Consider the following 19,746-nt stretch of genomic DNA (forward strand, 5'->3'; position numbering starts at 1 on the left):
TCAATGATGTATGACAGTTAACTCTCAGGTATTTTCTGCAATTAGAACCCCTGACACAGAAATTTTCTCAATAGGCTCCATCTATTATGGAAATAGTAGTGTGGGGGACTCTGGACTGAACCGATACAAAAAGAGATACTATTGGAATTATTTTGTTACATTCCTATCTAAGTATTGCTGTGATTTTGGGTTGTCTTTGCAAACTTTTAGGACAATGTACACATTTTCTTTTTTTTTTTAATTTTGCTTTATTTATTTTTTATTTTTTTATTGATTTAATGATAGGTTACAATCTTGTGAAATTTCAGTTGTACATTAACGTTTGTCAGTCATGTTGTAGGTGCACCACTTCACCCTTTGTGCCCACCCCCCACCCCACCTTTGCCCTGGTATCCACTAAACTGTTCTTAGTCCATAATTTTAAATTCCTCATATGAGTGGAGTCATACACAGATTATCCTTCTCTCGCTGGCTTATTTCACTTAACATAATTCCCTCAAGGTCCATCCATGTTATTGCAAATGGAATGATTTTGTTCTGTTTTACAGATGAGTAGTATTCCATTGTATATATATACCACATCTTCTTTATCCATTTGTCTGTTGCTGGGCACTTAGGTTGCCTCCATGTCTTGGCTATTGTAAATAATGCTGCAATGAACATTGGGGTGCATGGGACTTTTGGGATTGCTGATTTCAAGCTCTTTGGATAAATACCCAGTAGAGGGATGGCTGGATCGTATGGTAGTTCTATTTTTAATTTTTTGAGGAATCTCCATACTGTTTTCCATAGTGGCTGCACCAGTTTGCATTCCCACCAGCAGTGTATGAGAGTTCCTTTTTCTCCGCAACCTCTCCAACATTTGTTACTATTAGTTTTAGATATTTTTGTCATTCTAACGGGTGTAAGGTGATATCTTAGTGTAGTTTTGATTTGCATTTCCCTGATGATCAGCGATGATGAGCATCTTTTCATGTGCCTATTGGCCATCAGTATATCTTCTTTGGAGAAATGTCTGTTCACGTCTCCAGCCCATTTTTTGATTGGGTTGTTTGATGTTTTGTTGTTGAGTTGCGAGAGTTCTTTATATATTATGGATATTAAGCCTTTGTCAGATATATGACTTGCAAATATTTTTTCCCAGTTAGTGGGTTGTTTTCTTGTTTCAATCCTGTTTTCATTTGCCTTGAAGAAGCTCTTTAGTCTGATGAAGTCCCATTTGTTTATTCTTTCTATTGTTTCCCTTCTCTGAGAAGGCATGGTGTCTGAAAAGATCCTTTTAATACTGATGTCAAAGAGTGTACTGCCTACGTTTTCTTCCAGAAGCCTTATGGGTTCAGGTCTCACCTTTAGGTCTTTGATCCATTTTGAGTTTATTTTGGTGAATGGTGAAAAAGAATGGTCAATTTTCATCCTTTTACATGTGGCTTTCCAGTTTTCCCAGCACCATTTGTTGAAAAGACTTTCTTTTCTCCATTGTATGCCCTCAGCTCCTTTGTCAAAGATAAGCTGTCCATAGATGTGTGGTATTATTTCTGGGCTTTCAATTCTGTTCCATTTATCTGTGCACCTGTTTTTGTACCAGTACCATGCTGTTTTGATTATTGTAGCTTTGTAGTAAGTTTTGAAGTCAGGGATTGTGATGCCTCCCGTTTTGTTCTTTTTTCTCAGGATTGCTTTAGAAATTCGGGGTCTTTTGTTGCCCCATATGAATTTTAGGATTCTTTGTTCTAATTCTGTAAAGAATGTCATTGGGATTCTGATTGGGATTGCGTTGAATCTGTAGATTGCTTTAGGTAGAACAGACATTTTAACTATGTTTATTCTTCCAATCCATGTACATGGAATGTCTTTCCATCTCCTTATGTCATCATCCAGTTCTCTCAGAAAGGCCTTGTAATTTTCATTATATAGGTCCTTCACTTCCTTAGTTAAATTTACCCCAAGGTATTTTATTCTTTTTGTAGCGATTGTGAATGGTATTGTGTTCTTGAGTTCTTTTTCTGTTGGTTCATTACTGGAGTATAGAAATGCTACTGATTTATGCAAATTGATTTTATACCCTGCAACTTTGCTATAGTTGTTGATTACTTCTAACAGTTTTCCAATGGATTCTTTGGGGTTTTCTATATATAAGATCATGTCGTCTGCAAACAGCAAGAGTTTCACTTCTTCCCTCCCTATTTGGATTCCTTTTATTCCTTTTTCTTGCCTGATTGCTCTGGCCAGGACCTCCAGTACTATGTTAAATAAGAGTGGTGATAGAGGGCATCCTTGTCTCATTCCTGTTTTCAGGGGGATGGCGTTCAGTTTTTGCCCATTGAGTATGATGTTGGCTATGGGTTTGTCATATATGGCCTTTACTATGTTGAGGTAGTTTCCTTCTATGCCCATTTTGTTCAGAGTTTTTATCATAAATGGCTGTTGGATCTTGTCAAATGCCTTCTCTGCATCTATTGAGATGATCATGTGGTTTTTATTCCTCAGTTTGTTGATGTGGTGTATCACGTTGATTGATTTGCGGATGTTGAACCATCCCTGTGTCCCTGGTATGAATCCCACCTGATCATGATGTATGATGCTTTTGATGAATTGCTGAATTCTGGTTGCCAAAATTTTGTTTAGAATTTTTGCATCTATGTTCATCAGTGATATTGACCTGTAGTTCTCTTTTTTCGTGGTGTCCTTGTCAGGTTTTGGTATCAGCGTGATGTTGGCCTCATAGAATGTGTTAGGAAGTGTTCCATCTTCCCTAATTTTTTGGAATAGCCTGAAAAGGATAGGTATTAAATCCTCTCTGAAAGTTTGGTAGAATTCCCCAGGAAACCATCTGGTCCTGGGGTTTTATTCTTTGGGATGTTTTTGATTGCTGTTTCAATCTCTTTCCTTGTGATTGGTCTGTTCACATTGTCTGCCTCTTCTTGAGTGAGCTTTGGGAGATTGTAGGAGTCCAAGAATTTATCCATTTCCTCTAGGTTATCCATTTTGTTGGCATATAGTTTTTCGTAGTATTCTCTTATAATCTGTTGTATTTCTGCAGAGTCTGTTGTTATTTCTCCTCACTCATTTCTGATTTTGTTTATTTGAGCTTTCTCCCTTTTTTTCGTTGTAAGTCTGGCTAGTGGTTGGTCAATTTTATTTATCTTCTCAAAAAACCAGCTCTTTGTTTCATTGATCCTTTCTACTGCCTTTTTCATTTCAATAGTATTTATTTCTGCTCTGATTTTTATTATTTCTCTCCTTGTGCTGACTTTGGGCTTCATTTGTTCTTTTTTCTCTAGTTTAGTTAGGTGTACTTTAAGGTTGCTTATTTGGGATTTTTCTTGTTTGTTAAGATGTGCCTGTATTGCAATGAATTTTCCTCTTAATACAGCTTTTTCTCTATCCCATATGAGTTGGTATGGCATGCTATCATTTTCATTTGTTTCCAGGTATTTTTTTATTTCTTCTTTAATTTCTTCAGTGATCCATTGCTTGTTCAGTAGTGTGTTGTTTAGTCTCCACATCTTTGTGCCTTTCTCAGCTTTTTTCTTGTAATTAATTTCTAGCCTTGTAGCACTATGATCGGAAAAGAGGCTTGTTATTATTTCAATTTTTTTAAATTTGTAGAGGCTTGCCTTGTTTCCCAACATGTGGTCTATCCTTGAGAATGTTCTATGTGCACTTGAGAAGAATGTGTATTCAGCTCCTTCAGGGTGGAGTGATCTATATATGTCTATTAAGTCCAATTGTTTTAGTTTTTCATTGAGCTCCACTATTTCCTTGTTGATTTTCTGTCTGGATGATCTGTCCATTGATGTGAGTGGGGTGTTGAGGTCCCCTACTCTTATTGTGTTGTTTTTAACATCTTCCTTTAGGTCTTTTAATAGTTGCTTTATGAATCTTGGTGCTCCTGTGTTGGGTGCATAGATATTTATAAGTGTTATTTCTTCTTGATGAAGTGTCCATTTGATCATTATATATCGTCCCTCTGTGTCTCTCTTTACCTGTCTTATTTTGAAATCCACTTGGTCTGATATGAGAATTGCAACACCTGCCTTTTTTTCCTTGCTATTTGCTTGAAGTATTGTCCTCCATCCCTTCACCCTGAGTCTGTGTTTGTCCTTGGGGCTGAGGTGTGTTTCCTGGAGGCAACAAATTGTTGGATCTTGTTCTTTAATCCATTTTGCCACTCTGTGTCTTTTTATTGGAGAGTTCAATCTGTTTACATTGAGAGTGATTATTGATGCATGTGGACTTAATGCTGTCAATCTGTCGCTCATTATCTTGTTTTCCTGCGTTTCTTTTCCTGTTTGCTTTAGACTACCCATTTAATACTGCAATTTCTTATGCTGGGTTTCTTAGATTTTTCCTTACTTATGATTTGTGACTCTGTTCTGTACTTTATTTTAGTGTCTACCTTGAAGTTTGTATTTAGAATCTCGTGTATAATATAGTCTATTCTCTGGTGGTCTCTTACTTACTTGACCAATACTGATTTAGACCCTTTGCTCTTCCCCTCCTAAATAATTATTTTCATTTTTTATTCCAACTCGTCTTATGAATTTGTAGTTAGAGTGATAAGATCGTCCTTGCTTTGGTAGTTTCCTTACCTTTACCCTAATGCTATAGTTGAATATTTGCTATCCTGTTCTGGTTCTACGCATCGGTCTCCCTAGTCTGTGGATTGTGTCTCCTTTCTCCCTTTTTTCTTTTTTCAGGTATGAGAGCCTTCTTGAGGATTTCTTGTAATGGAGGACTTTTAGTTACAAATTCCCTTAACTTTTGTTTGTCTGGAAAAGATTTAATTTCTCCCTCGTATCTGAAGGGTATTCTTGCTGGATAGAGTGTTCTTGGCTGAAGATTTTTATCTTTTAAAGCTTTGAATATGTCACTCCATTCTCTCCTAGCTTGTAAGGTTTCTGTAGAGAAATCCGCTGACAGTCTGATAGGGGCTCCTTTATAGGTTATTCTCTTTTTTTTTCTTACTTCCCTGAGTATTCTTTCCTTATCTTTCCTTTTTGCCAACTTTACTACTATGTGCCTTGCAGTAGGTCTTTTTACATTGACAAATTTAGGAGATCTAAAACCCTCCTCTACACACGTTTCTCCGTCGATCCCTAGATTTGGGAAGTTCTCTTCAATAATTTCATTAAGCACACTTTCTGCTCCATTTTCCTTTTCCACATTCTTGGGAATTCCTATGATCCTTATGTTCTTACTCCTCATTGAATCCACTATCTCCCAGAGATTTTCCTCATTTTTTTTAATTCTTAGTTCTCTTTCTTCCTCTGTCTGGAGCCATTCAGCCTGTCTATCTTCAATTACGTTAATTTGCTCTTCTATGGTGTCTACACGGGCATTCAGCGAATCCGTATTCTGTTTTATCTGGTCCATTGTGTTTTTCATCTGTAGTAATTCTGTTTGATTCTTCTTTATGATTTCAATCTCTTTTGTGAAGTAACTCCAGAACTCGGCTTGTTTCTCTATCTTTCTCTCTACCTCATTGAGTTTTTTGATTATAGCTGCTCTGAACTCATTATCACTTAGTTTACCTAATTCCAAGTCCTCAGGACTTAATTCTGTGTTTTTATTGTTTTCCTTCTGGTCTGGGGCTTTTATAAGTTGCTGGATGGTAGAGGAGCGGTTTTTTCTCATGGTGGTAGAATTCAGTTGCAGTTACAGCCTGTTGGCACTAGATGGGGGTCGAGAGCTGCATGTTATGAGCTCTCGGCCTTGGGGCAAGATGGCTGCGCCCACTGGCTTCACTGGGGGGGAGGGGCTGTTACTCACATGCTGCGGTCTGGGTTCAGATCAGTTCTGTTCTCTGGTCTCCCGAGGCCCTTGATTTATGGGGTCCCCACGGACGGAAGCCTTCCCCGTGTCAGCGGGTCTCCACTGAATCAGTGGCAGGAGTCCTGGATGATCCCCCGGTCGCGCGGCCCCTCCCCCGCTCCTTCCCAACCTGCGCAGCAACCATCGCAGACTCTAGGGGAGGGAGCGATGTTCTCTCCTACCATTCCAGCGCCTCCGAGGGTGTAAGCAAGGTTATGATCTCCACCTTCTTGGTATTGTAGGTCTCTAACGTGTTGGCATTATGTTTATTATGTTAAAACTCTGTCACAGTTTTTCCAATCCTTTGTTGTATTTTGGAGGGGAGAGAATCCTGGGTCAGCTCACCCCGCCATTTTGCTCCGCCCATTCCCCCACATTTTCTTTTTCAAAAAATGCAGACAGCATCACACTTTTCTGTGGCATTGTCCAAAGTGTTACAAATGAATTAGTTTGTTGATATCAGCACCTCCATCTATACATTAATCTGACCTGCTAGTGGGTCAATATAAAATCACAGTGGTATTTATTACTAGTGACTTATTTCTTAATGATCAATGCCCTCCCTCTTCCCCTGAGTCTTTTCTGAGCTTAAATGATTAAAGAAAATAAAAAGGGGTTCAAAAATTTCTGTGAGAGCCATGGTAAATTCTTTGTTGCTAACAGAAAAACAGTAACACAGAACTAAATATTTGATTGTCTTTCTTGCCAATTAGGTAATTTGTATTTTATTGGGAAAATAGCTATTTTAGTGATATATCTACCTGCTATTGAAAGAACAAAATTTAATTATGATACTTAAGAACATCAACAATCAGGGACTGTATAAAATATACATTCACTGAATTCAAAATATAAATAATCTGGGACCAGCCCAGTGGTGTAGTGGTTAAGTTCGTGTGCTCTGCTTCGGCGGCCTGGGGTTCATGGATTCGGATCTTGGGTGCTGACCTACATACTGCTCATCAAGCCATGCTGTGGCGGCGTCCCACATACAAAGTAGAGGAAGATTGTCACAGCTGTTAGCTCAGGGACAATCTTCCTCATCAAAAGCAGAAACAAAAACAAATAGTCAGCAGAAAATTTATGGTGGCTTAAGGCCTTAACGATACTAACACAAATTCAAGCCATTGAAGGATAAAGTACATGACAGAAAAGCGAGGAGGCAATCAACACTGCTTTTAAAAAGATAAAAGTCAAAGCAAACTGAAGCATTGAATCCATTTTGAAAGCCATTTATTTTGAATAAATGTTGTGTTTGAAAAGACAAAAGGTTGGATCATCATTTGTAAGCAGGAAAATAAAACATCCTTTGTTGCTGCAGAATTTGAGAAGCCGATGCTATGACTTTTAGGCTGTGCAGTAATTTCCATTGCAACTAGTAATTTTTAAAATGTAGCTATCAGACAGTTTTGCTGTTATCTCCAAATGCTTAATGAGTAATGATTTATATAGAAAAAGAATAAAAACAAGAAGTGTTTATGTTACTGCACAAAAATGGGGTTCTCCTACCCGATGAACATAAAAATAGCCAATTATTACGGCATCAGCTTTAGGGAAAAGAAAACAGTGTTATTGCTAGATCAGTCTGCAAGGAGACAGGAGGCATATGCTCTCAGATCTGTCTCCCTGATCTGGGGCTTGGGGCAAAATTTATGGAATGAAGGGCAGAGTTGTGTCAAGTGTGGAGATAGATGATTGGAAGTCAGGAGAAATGAAGTACTTGATGACCTGCCCAAGTGTAGTCAAGCTTCCTCGCTCCTCATAGGATGCATGTTCACGAAATGGTGGTGTTAGCATGATCTGAGGGTGGAGTTTTCAGCCTGTTCATATCAAAAGGGCCACTTACTGAGCATTCGCGCAGGCTCAGTTGATGGGTTGGTGGTCTCAACTGGCCTGAATTGGACAACAGGTCTCAGTTCCTGAAAAAAGCTCTTAATTACTCTGTGGATAAGATGGGGTCAGTTTGGACTGGTCCTAGAGGGCCCGTGGTTACATTTATTATTTAGTTTCTGCTTTATGTAACTTTAGCAGTCTCACACACCGAAAATCCCTTAGCCTTTGAGTTAGGGAGATGACTTGCCAGCCTTCATTTAATCAGAAAATAGATTCTGACTGTGTGGTATGTATAAAAACTGTCAATTTTTAAAATTATTGTCATGAGTGATGATATGAAATCAATAAAGATTTTATGTATGGAAATGAGCCATTCACATTTTATTTTTTTTAAATATATAGTCTCATCTTAATTTTATTACCTAATTTAGCCACATCCTATTAATCCTTTTGGCATGTATTCGCCTTCTACTTTCATTTATCTCTTCTGTTCCTCCTCCCCCTTACTCCGTCATCACTTCATCTTTGCACACTAATTGCATACTCTCTGTGTGCATTGACACTATCCTATATGTGGGCTTGGTAAAGCTCAGCCATTCTAACTAAATCATGTTCCCTAAAAAAACCTACCTTTTGGAGCACTTTTTTTGTAAGGTATGACATTAAGCTCTGTAAACCTGGCGAAATCCATTTTTTTTCCTAAAAGAAATTAAATTTCAAAAGTGCTGAGATGTTAAGCTATGAATAAAACAAGGGAATAAATAATTCAATAATGTATTAATAAATATTTCAGTGCTGAATGGAGCCCTGGTTAATGCCCGTTAATATCTTAGTAAGTGAAGTTCTTTGAATGTTTTATATGTTACAGCTTAAACTATTTAGTATTATTGACCATGGATCTATAGATAAAATATTTAACAAGAGTCAGTAACAAATATGAAAAGAACACTTTGAGGATGTTTTAATAAATGAGCTATTTAATACTGCAAGACGTTCAAAGGCAAAGATATGAATTTATCACCCCCTGAATCTGATTTCATTGTACTTATTAGAACTCTTCTCACTTAAAATAGATTGTCAAGATGAATTCTGAACACAAACATTGAGAGAATCATCGCCATTTCATTAAACTTATTGCTGTTTTTTGTGTTGCACATATGTCCCTGAAATATTGTCTTCAGATGGACTTTTTTTAGCTCAAATTTTATTTTTATTATTTCAACCTTTTGCGGTCCATTTTTAAAAGTTTGACGTTATCACGTAGGATGAACAATTTATTAGCACTGTCAATTGTGAAACTGTCCCTTTGGTTACTGCACCTTAGTGATATTGTGTAGGTGTTCACATTTGATGAGTAAATTAATAATCTCACTAACCTTTACGTGCACGGCAGAATATTTCAGAAAATGTTTTCCTGCAGGGCGCTTTTGACATTTTGGGCTCAATAATTCTTTGTTGTGGGGGCTGTCCTATCCTGTGCATTGTCGGTTGTGTAGCTGTGTCCTGTGTCCTGGCCTCTACACACTAGAGGCCAATAATGGCCACTGTGCCCCAGTTGTGACGACCAAAAAAAAATCTCCAAACATTGCCAAATGTCCCCTGGGCGACAAACTCACCCTCTGCCAAGAACCACTGGCTTTACAGTAACATGTTTTCTAGAAGGAACTTATTTATACTTAGGAGTCATAACATAGGAAAGTGTCAAAAATTCTTTATCTTAAACAATAGAAAGTGTTTGGCAGTCTATGACGATAACTCATAAAACCAACTTTATTGAAATGTAACATGTACATTAAATTGCATAGATTTTAAGTGTACAGTTTGATGAGTTTTAAAAAATGTATATGCCCATGTAGCCTTGACCCCCGTCAGGATATAGAACATTTCCATCGCCGGAGAAAGCTCCTTCCCGCTGCTTCTTCGTTGTCAGTCCCTGACCTGCAGTCACCCAGCTTTCGCCCCCGAAAAGCACTGACTTCTATCATCACTGAGTAGTTTTCGCTGTTCTAGAACTTCATATAAATGGAATAAGAAAGTATGTCCTCTTTTGTGTCTTACTTCTTTCACTCAAATTAATCTTTATAAGATTTATCCATATTGTTGTATAATCAGAAATTTGTTTATTTTTATCAGTAGTATCCATTGGTTTGATTATACCACAGTTTGTTTATTCATATCCCTATTGATGGACGTTGGGTTGTTTCCAGTTTGGGGCTGTTACAAACAGAACTCTTTTGAAATTTCATGCACAAGCCTTTTTACAGACATGAATCTTTCTATCTGTTGGGTAAATACCTGGATCTGGAATTGCTATATCAGAAGACAGTTGTTTTATTACCTTTAGAGATAAGTGGTTGTACCATTTTACACTCTTACCAACAATGCATGAGTTCTAGTTGTTCCACTTTCTCACCATCACTGGGTACTGTCAATCATTTTAATTTTAGCTATTTTCATGGTTCTCTAGTGGTTTCTCACTGTAATGTTAATTTGCCTTTTCCTGATAACTAATGATGTTGAGCATATTTTCATGTGCTAATTGGCCATTCATGTTTCTTCTTTTGTGAAGTGTCTGCTTAAGGCTTTTTGCCCATTCTCTAATTGGGTTATTTTCTTATTGATTTGTAAGAGTTCTTTGTATATTCTAGATACAAGTCCCTTGTCATAAGTGTTAGTATGTGTATATATGTGTGTGTACACATACACACAAACATATATATATAGTGAATATTTCATGTTGGTCTTATAGATAGATTTATTCTGACAGAACTACTATGAAGAATGTATTTAGAGGACGTTACTATTTGAAGTAAATCTTTCGGGGATTATTTTTATAAAGCAACCACCTAACCACAAGTTTATTCTGTTTTCATATAATTGGTTTGCCTCTAGGAATGTTGTGTAATGCTAAATTATAGTAGTTATACATAAAACCACTCATTCGCCAGCACAACTGCCAACAACTCTGTAATTGTAAATAATCAAAAATTTTAAAAGCAGCATTTACTTTATCAAATGTTCTGAAGCTTTTCTCCTGAAAAAGTGTGTATGTGTATGGCTCAATGTAAAGTAACTCACAAACTGATATTAGGGCAGTGCAGAAGACTGATGTTGGTAAATGCAGTGTAATACTTTGTAACATTTTTCACGCAACATATACAATTTGAATATGTACAATTCCTTTGGCTAGAAGAAGCACTCTTAACAAAAGGTAATTAAGTAATTATGTACTGCATTAGAATTGTAAAAATTTAGAAATTTAGAGCTGGAAAAAAATCTAGAGACTATTTAGTCCAATATTCTCCTTTGACAGTTGAATAAATAAAGACAGAATGGGACTATTTTAGGACGACAACTACACGGAGGGATTGTTACACAAAGCGTGCTGGGTTAATATATAACATATATACACTATATATATAGATTATACTAATCTATACTATATATAATATGTACTACATATGTTATATATTACATTTAATATACTATAGTATACAGTATATAATATATTGTATAGATAATACACTAAACTATATGCTATATATTACATATAATATAATTATACTATATATTATATATAACATATATAACTATATATAATATAGTGATGATATGATGATGATGATGAACATTCTTCCTATTTTTTTAGTATCTCCTACCCCAGAGAATCCTGTATTTTAAGATACCATACCCTTTGTTAAAGGAGGTACTATAGTGTATAAATGATAGGGTTATCTGGATTGGGTTCCAGATTAGACCACCTGCAAATGAAGTATTTTCTAATTAGTCTAAAATTTTCAGAAACTTGTACTGCACTTATCCAAAGAAACAAGAGAGTAAATGGTAGCTAGCTTTCTTGGAGGGCCCTCAAAAAATGTGAAGTTTAGGGTTAATATAGACAGTCCTCAGCTTTGCATGATTCTACCCCCCGCCACCTCGCCGCCCCTGCCCCTCCCCCCTGTTTCACATTTCTGGCATTCAGTCAGTTTCCCACATATCACCACTTTGTGTGTTGAAAGGAAGGCTGAAGATAGAAATGGATTTATGTCATTCTTCCTTCCTCATTTAATTATGTCATTGCCTTGTTTCTCAGTACTCATTGGGACCCTCAGTACCCGTTGAGTGAAGTTCAAACTCCTTAAATGAAAGAATGTATGAAAAGCTCTTAGCAGTGTGCCTGGCACACAGTAGGACACAATAAATATTAGTTCCCAACCCTCACATGGCATAAAGGGTCCTTCCAAGTTGAGTTCTTCTTTACAGGACTCTCTCATCCTCCCTTCTCTTTCCCCACCTCTCAATGCCTTCTCCAAAATGTGTATGTTCTGTAACACCAGGGTCGTCTCTGTTATGTGTACTATCAGACTGCTCTATCTTTGTCCATGTTGTTACCTCGGTCTGGAATTCACAGCCACACCCTCCTGTCAGCTTGCTAAATTCCCACTGCTCCTTTAGAGCCCAAATCAGTGTTAACTCTGAAGCCTCTTCTTATTCTGCCTTTCCCCCTACCTCTGCTCTCAGACAGATTGAATTGTGACCTAACGTTGCTTTGGACATAGTTCTGTCATGGTACTGACCAGATTAGGGCAGTAATTTGTTTATGTATTTGCTTCTACTGATAAATGATGAACTCTTGAAAACAGAGACTGTGTCTTTTATATCCAACTTGTAGTTCAGAGTCTAAAACGTGATGAGAGTTTGGTAATGTTTGCTAGTTTGAACCAAATTGAGTTGATTATGTGGGCCACATTTATTTAGGACCACAGCCCCGGAATCATTGGTCAGTTGTCCCAAGTAAGATAGCAAGGAGAGATGGTGTGAAGTGATACTGAGAAAAGCGGGGAGCGGGTGGGAGTAGACAAAAGTAAAAAAAAAAAAAAGGTGTCAGACTCAGAGATCGTTTTCCTCTAGATGGTTAATTTCTTTGAAGGACATTTAAAAAGGGGAACTGTACAAACATATGGAGCAACCCCACCACCTTTGGGGGGAAAATGCATTGCCCCCAAAGGCTCTGTTCTGAAGATAATGCTTGTGTTTGTATGAAAGTTATTTTATTTTTCAGAAAATTATTATTTCACAGTCTTATCCTGTTAAAATATTTTGCCATCCTTAAAACTGGCTGACAGAAAGAACACCCACAATTCTGGTGATGGCTATAATTCACTATAAAAAGCAAAATATGGGACTTGTGACTGAGATGGAAAGATCTGTGATTTTGTGAATTTAGGATCTAATCATTATTTTAACAACTAAAAAACTATTTAACATATCAAACTTACAGAACATATAGAAACTAATATAACAGAAACCATTGTTTCATGCATCTTTCTTCTTCCATTTGAGTTAAATTTTCTGATAGTATTTTTCATCATGGATGCATAAATTGTAACTCTCTCAGTGTGTGTTTGTCAGTGTCTTAATTTCATCCTCTTCTTGAACGATATTTTAAATTTTTTAATCTTTTAGCTTCAGAGTTATTTTACCTTATTCCTTAAAAGCTATCATTGTCTTTAGGCTCCTATGATTGCTGTTGAGTAGTTTCTTGTCAACAATTTTTCTTCTTTTGAAGGGATTTTTATCATTTCTGTGTGGTTGCTTTAAGATTTCCCTTTGGGTTTTGGTGTTCTAAAAATATTTTTGTGATGTTTTTATGTGTAGATTCATTTACATTATATAGTTCAATATTAACTGGACTTCTCGAATCTAGGGATTCATGTCTTTTTATCAACTTCAGAAAATAAGTAGCCATTAATTCCTTGACTCTTGCTTTTCCAAATCACCTCTATTTCCTTTTGGAACTTCTATTTAACATATGTTGGGTTTTGACATTCCATTCTCCTGTCTTTTTGTTTTTTTCCTCTTCTTTTAGCTTGAGCTGCATTTTGGGCAATTTCCTAAGATTAATTTTTCAGTTCACTAATGCTCTCTTTAGCTATCTAACCTACTATTTAATCTATTTATTGTAATTTTGCATTTTGATTACTGCGGGTGTTTTTAATGCTTTTTTTTTTTTGAGGAAGATTAACTCTGAGCTAACATCTGCCACCAATCTTCCTCCTTTTTGCTGAGGAAGACTGGCTCTGAGCTAACATCCGTGCCCACCTTCCTCTACTTTATATGTGGGACGCCTGCTGCAGCATGGCTTGATAAGCAGTGTATAGGTCCTTACCCGGGATCTGAACTGGCGAACCCTGGGCTGCTGAAGTGGAACATGCGAACTTAACTGCTGCACCAGTGGGCCAGCCCCTGATTACTGTGTTTTTCAGTTCTAGAAATTCATTTTAGTTCTTTAAAAAAACTTTCTTTTTTTCAATGTCTAATTGTATTTTATTATGTTTTAATTTCTTATTTTATATCTTTAATAAATGGAAACATAGTTATTTTTTGGTTTCTATTAGATTATCCTAACATCAAATGTCTGGGGGGTCTAATTCTGACTCTCATTCAAGTGGATTGTCTCCTCATTTGCTCTGTAATTTTGGACTGTTATCTCATCTTTAACAGAACCTTATGTGTGGGAATCCTGTGCAGCCTGCGTTGAAGGCATGCTCCTCTGGAGTAGGTTTTGGTTTGCTCTGGTCCGATGTCATAGGGGTATTAGTTACTTGGAGCCATTTATTGTGTTAACTCTTTGGCTTGGGGATGGTGTTAAATTGTCAGGGAGGATTTTTCCCATGTAGAGCCAGGAACACTCAGACAAGCTCCCTTGCTAACCCCCTATGCTAGAAGGTGGACTGTTCTGTAAGCTACTCCTTCACTAGGGAGAAGCCCTTTTAGAATCCTTTTAGAATCCTAGTTTTATGAGGGACATTCTCAGCAACAAACCCTGTTTTGAACAAGCCCAGGCATAATCGTCATTTCCCAGATGGGCACTAAAGCTTCTCTGGTGACCGAGCCTACTCCAGCATCACCTGTGTGTTAGCTTGCAAGCTTACTTGTCTGTATTTTAGTTTTTCTTTAATTTCTAGCACCTGAAATTTTCCTTTTGTTTTTATGCCCTCAGCTATGATTTAAATGAGTATTTATTATATTTTACCCAGCAATTTGAGGTGCTTATAGCTGAAAGAGTGTCAGATATTTTTAGTCCTCCTTATAGCTAGAATCAGAACTCTCTCAAATTTGTTCTTTTGAAGACCTTTAAATTTGGTTTTTAGTCAGAACAAAGCTTTGAGGCATTTTTTTCCATTGTGAAGGAAAAATATTATGAAGGAGCAAAGTATGAAAACCTGAATGAAAATGAAATCAATACATGTATTTAAAAGGCGTAGAATCCTTGGCCTTCTTTTTATGTTAACCAATTTGCCATTCTAAGTGCTAAGGGAGGTAGCGTAACGCAGTTGAAGAAAATGGATTTTTGCCTTCTGGGTTTGAGTCTTTGCCCTTCCTCTTATTCTCTGTTTAACCCTGGATATATAATTTATCCTGTGAGAGCCTTAGTTTTCACCTTTAAAATAGGAATAATGATACTTGTTTAATTCCCTGTAGGGTTATTATGAGGTTCAAATGAAATAATGCACAGTAGGTGACAGCTTTCTGCAGACTGTAGATCATGATGCAAATTATAGTTACTACTATGTGCTTTCTGGTAGTAATAGGACCAGTGAATTGCACTTGCTTCTTATTCCCTGTATTGAACATTCTGAGAATTGAGGGGCTGGCCCACTCACTTGCTTGTATTTTAATGCCAGAACATTTTTTTTTTTTTCACTGAAAGAGAAAGGCTGGATTTAACCCTTCATGGAATACTAACTATAGTTAATTATGTTGAAAGTCTTACTCCCTATAGATATCTATCTTATTCCCTAATATATTCCCTAATAGGTATAGATATCTATTAATGAATAAGATAGAATAGATATAGATATAGATATCTACAGGGAATAAGATAGAATTCCTAAAGTTATAGGAAATAGGAATAGATATATATAGGAATAGATAAATTTCTAAACTTAAAGGGAATAAAGCTCCTTCCTTTTGCCATCCAAGAGCAAGGGCTTCTATAATTTGGGTTGTATGTCACAGTTTTTATGATTTGTCTCTTCTTACTAACTGTTCTTACATTGTGGGCGAGATACATGCCCAGGTAGTTGAGAATCTTGGCCACTGCTGCATACATAAGGAAAAGAGTAGTAAAAAAAAGCTTTTTAATTGTGGTAAAATAGACATACATAAAATATACCACCTTAACCATTTTTAAATGTAGTGTACGGTAGTGTTAGTACATTCATATTGTTGTGTAAACAATCTCCAGAACACTTCATCTTGCAAAGCTGAAATTCTGTACCCATTAAACGACTCCCCATTTCCCCTCTCCTCAGCCCCTGGCAATCACCATTCTACTTTTTGTCTCTATGAAATTGACTACTTGTTACCTCATATTAGTGGAATTAAACAGTGTTTGTCTTTTTGTGACTGGCTTATTTCACTTAGCATAATGTCCTCAAGGTTCATCCATGTTGTAGCATGTGTCAGGATTTCCTTCCTTTTTACAGCTGAATAATATTTAATTGTGTATATACCCCATTGTCTTTATCCGTTCATCTGTCAGTGGACGGTCGGATTGTTTCCACGTTTTGGCTATTGTGAATAGTGTTATGAACATGGTTGTACAAATATCTCTTGAAGGTCTTGCTTTCATTTCTTTTGGCTATATACCCAGAAGTGGAATTGCTAGATCATCTGCTAATTCTGTTTTTAATTTCTTGAGGGAACTCAGTACTGCTTCTCTTAGCAGTTGCACCATTTTACTTTCCCACCAACGGTATACAGGGTTCCAATTTCTCCACATCCTCACCAACATTTATTATTTTCTGTTTTTTTTGATAGTAGCTATCCTAATGGTGTGAGTTTTGGTTTGCATTTCCCTAATAATTAATGATGTTGAGTATCTTTTTCATGTGCTCGTCAGACATTTGTATATCTTTGGCAAACTGTTTTTTCAAATCCTTTGCCAATTTTTAAATTGGGTTGTCTTTTGTTGTTGAGTTACAATAGTTCTTTATATATTCTGGATATTATCCCCTTGTCAGATATGTGATTTGCAAATATTTTCTCCCATTCTGTCGGTTACCTCTTTACTCTGTTGACTGTATCATCTGATGCACAGAAAGTTTTAATTTTGATGTAGTTCAGTTTATCAACTTTTTCCTGCTGTTGCCTGTGCTTTTGATGTCACATCCCAGAAGTCATTGCCAAAAGCAGCAGTATTTTTGTGTAGCTTCTCAGCGAAATCTTGGATGAGAAAGAGCAAAATGAGTACTGTCTAGAATTATAATTGTTTAAGGACATATCCAGGATTCAAATCAGCTTGGTAGTAAAAAGGAAGAGGAGTTGATCGTTCTTTTAGGCCATTCGGCACAGCCACGTTCCTATGTTTGGGCATTTTCACACTTTATGAATATTGTGGAATGTGGAGCCTGTTTCCCACTCTGGGTTCTGATTAGGTTGGACACTCAATTTCCCTGGCTGCTTCTCACTGTGAGTTGTGGGCACATGACCTTGGTCCTACCAATCAGACACACGTGTTCCAGAGTTCCTTGCAGCATCAATGGTTGCAGAAAACCTGAGTTCCTGGGGGTTAACAAGGACAGCAGAGGATGTGGTAGCGTTTCATGTTTAGTGCCTGCTATATGTGGCAGGGGCTGCTGGTTGTCTGTTATTCCTTTTATCCATAGTAACAAAACCTCTTTTTTTTTTTAACTGGGCACATACCACTCAGAATAAAGACTATATTACCCAATCTCCCTTGAGGCTAGGTTTGGCTAGTTCTGGCCGGTGAGCTGTCAGGGGAAGTGTTCCCTGGCCTCTTCTAGGATCCCTTCTTAAAGGACAGATGGGGCTTCATCCCTTCCTCCTTCCTGTTGGCTGGAATGGGGATGAGGGTGGCTGAGACTGGAGCAGCTACCACAAATGCTGAGTAACCATGGTAATGGAGGCCCTGCATGGGGGAGCAACAAAAGAGATGGGGCCTGCATCTCTATGGGCTCCAAGGAACAGAGTTTACCTATCAGCCCTGGGCCTGCAGACTGTCTATGAGAAAGAGAGGCACCCGTCTGTCTTATTTAAGATCCTGTAATTTTGGGTCTCTGTTGTTCTGCTGAAGTCAATCTTCACCAATGCGCTCTGGCAGTGTTCAGGCTGCAACGTGGAGGGCTGCAGGCTGCAGGGACCAGTTCTAAGGCATGATTTCAGACTTCCTTCTGATTCATTACCTTGAACTGGTTCTTCAACCCTACTTGGGATTCTTGACATATCATTTTAATGAATTCCCGTTTTCCTTAAAGCAGTTGGATTGTTTACAACGAATAAACCTTATTGATATGATGATTTCTTAAAAAAAAATTTTTTTTTCCAGAAACTGAAGGGTTTTTTTCCAACACAAATTTCAGCCTAAAAGGTCAAGGTCAACCACATTTTAAGAAAACCCAGTGTGAAAGTCCACACACAGAAACAGAAAACCTTAATTTGTGTGTGTGAGGAAGATCAGCCTGAGCTACCATCTGCCGCCAATCCTCCCCTTTTTGCTGAGGAAGACTGGCCTTGAGCTAACATCCATGCCCATCTTCCTCCGTTTTATAGGTGGGACGCCTGCCATAGCATGGCTTGATAAGCAGTGTATAGGTCCACACCCGGGATCCGAACTGGTGAACCCTGGGCCGAAGAGGAACACAGGAACTTAACCACTATGCTACCAGGCCGGCCCCAGAAAACCTTAATTTTGAAAGAGGAGTCATCACCAGCCTTCCTTTCAATGATGTGACCTCTAGTGTATTTAAAATGATTTAATTTCAAACATATTCTCCGAGTCTTTGATAAATGTTCTGACTCTATGAAATAAAGTCTAAATGTGAAGAAAAGAGTGATTTTAATGCCTGTTGTATCTCGGCACCTTGCTAAGTGGTCCTCAGACCAGCTAACCCTTGGCTGGGGCTGGATTTCTCCATCTTTAGAATAATGGAAGAAGATACTTATCATAGAGTCTTAGCTACTGGTCACAGATAGGAAGCCTGGGGTGTTGAGGAGTACGGATGGCCAACAAAACAAGTGGAGGTGATCGTGCCTCAAATTAAAGATCTAAGTCTTAAAATACAGTTAGCATCTCAGTTCAGGCCTTCGTAAATATGATGCCCTTCTCATCACCTACTTACTGAACACACCAGCAGACTGAGCTGTTTGTTCACGTGTTCATTCAACCATGCCTTCCTTAAACGCTGATTAAGAGCCTACTCTGTGCCAGGCACTGACTTGGCACCAGCTTCCTCCCTGCATCTTGTCCCCATATCCATGAATATTACACATTCTAGATGAACTCAACACATTAGGCCGACGAGTCAGAGGGAAGCAACTTCATTCATTCATTCATCGTCTGCTGAGTGCAGTGTGTGCCGTGCTGGGGGTGAGGCACTTGGTAAGCAGCGTATAGCCCAGAACATGGGCTGCCTCACTTCCTCAGTGTTGCAGGAGGCACACCACCAAAATGCACGTCTAGAAAAGTCTCAGTCCCTAAGGTATGATGCTTATTAAGACAAATTTTGCTTTTTCTATCCTCCACATTTCTATTAACATCATAATTACCCTCAATTTGCAACCACAGACCTCTGGGAATCCAGCTATTATGGGCTCCAAACCATCTCCTCTGGCCTGTCATCCATGGATTGCTGTCTGTGAGGACAACAGATTTCAGTATTTTCAAATGTATTTTAGTCCTCTTTGCATCCCCAGAGTGTAGCACGTGGCAACCATTTAAATAATGTTTTAAAAAAATTTTTAATTATTTCTCACAAAATATTTCATACTCTTTGCTGTTTACTACCCACCCCACACAACTGACTCGGTACCTGCTAGTACTCTCAGAACTCAGCATGAAGATCACTTCCTCAGGGCACCCTCTCTGAAACCAAAGCAAGGGTCTGGGCCCCCTGTGATGAGCTCCCTAGGTTGCCACTTAATGTCATTATTTGTATTTAGGTAATGTTTCTGTCCTCTGTTAGAATTTAAGCCCCAGGAGGGCTGGAGCTGTGGATTCTCTTATCCTCAGTGCCGTCACACTAATCAGTCAGCGCTGAGGACACAGTAGATGCTGAATAAACATTTCTGGAA

The 19,746-nt window shown here is 37.9% G+C and overlaps 1 long non-coding RNA gene across 1 annotated transcript in view; it reads left to right on the top strand.

Annotated features, from left to right (window-relative positions):
- The window catches only part of LOC103567733 (uncharacterized), a 28,786-nt gene extending 10,283 nt beyond the window's left edge, over positions 1-18,503 (top strand). The window contains exon 3 of the long non-coding RNA XR_011535240.1: positions 18,226-18,503. This is a non-coding gene — a long non-coding RNA (uncharacterized lncRNA). The remainder of the gene's footprint in view (positions 1-18,225) is intronic.
- The last annotated feature ends 1,243 nt before the right edge of the window (positions 18,504-19,746 follow it).

The sequence above is a fragment of the Equus przewalskii genome, chromosome 31 (assembly GCF_037783145.1).
Source record: "Equus przewalskii isolate Varuska chromosome 31, EquPr2, whole genome shotgun sequence".
Taxonomy (NCBI): domain Eukaryota; kingdom Metazoa; phylum Chordata; class Mammalia; order Perissodactyla; family Equidae; genus Equus; species Equus przewalskii.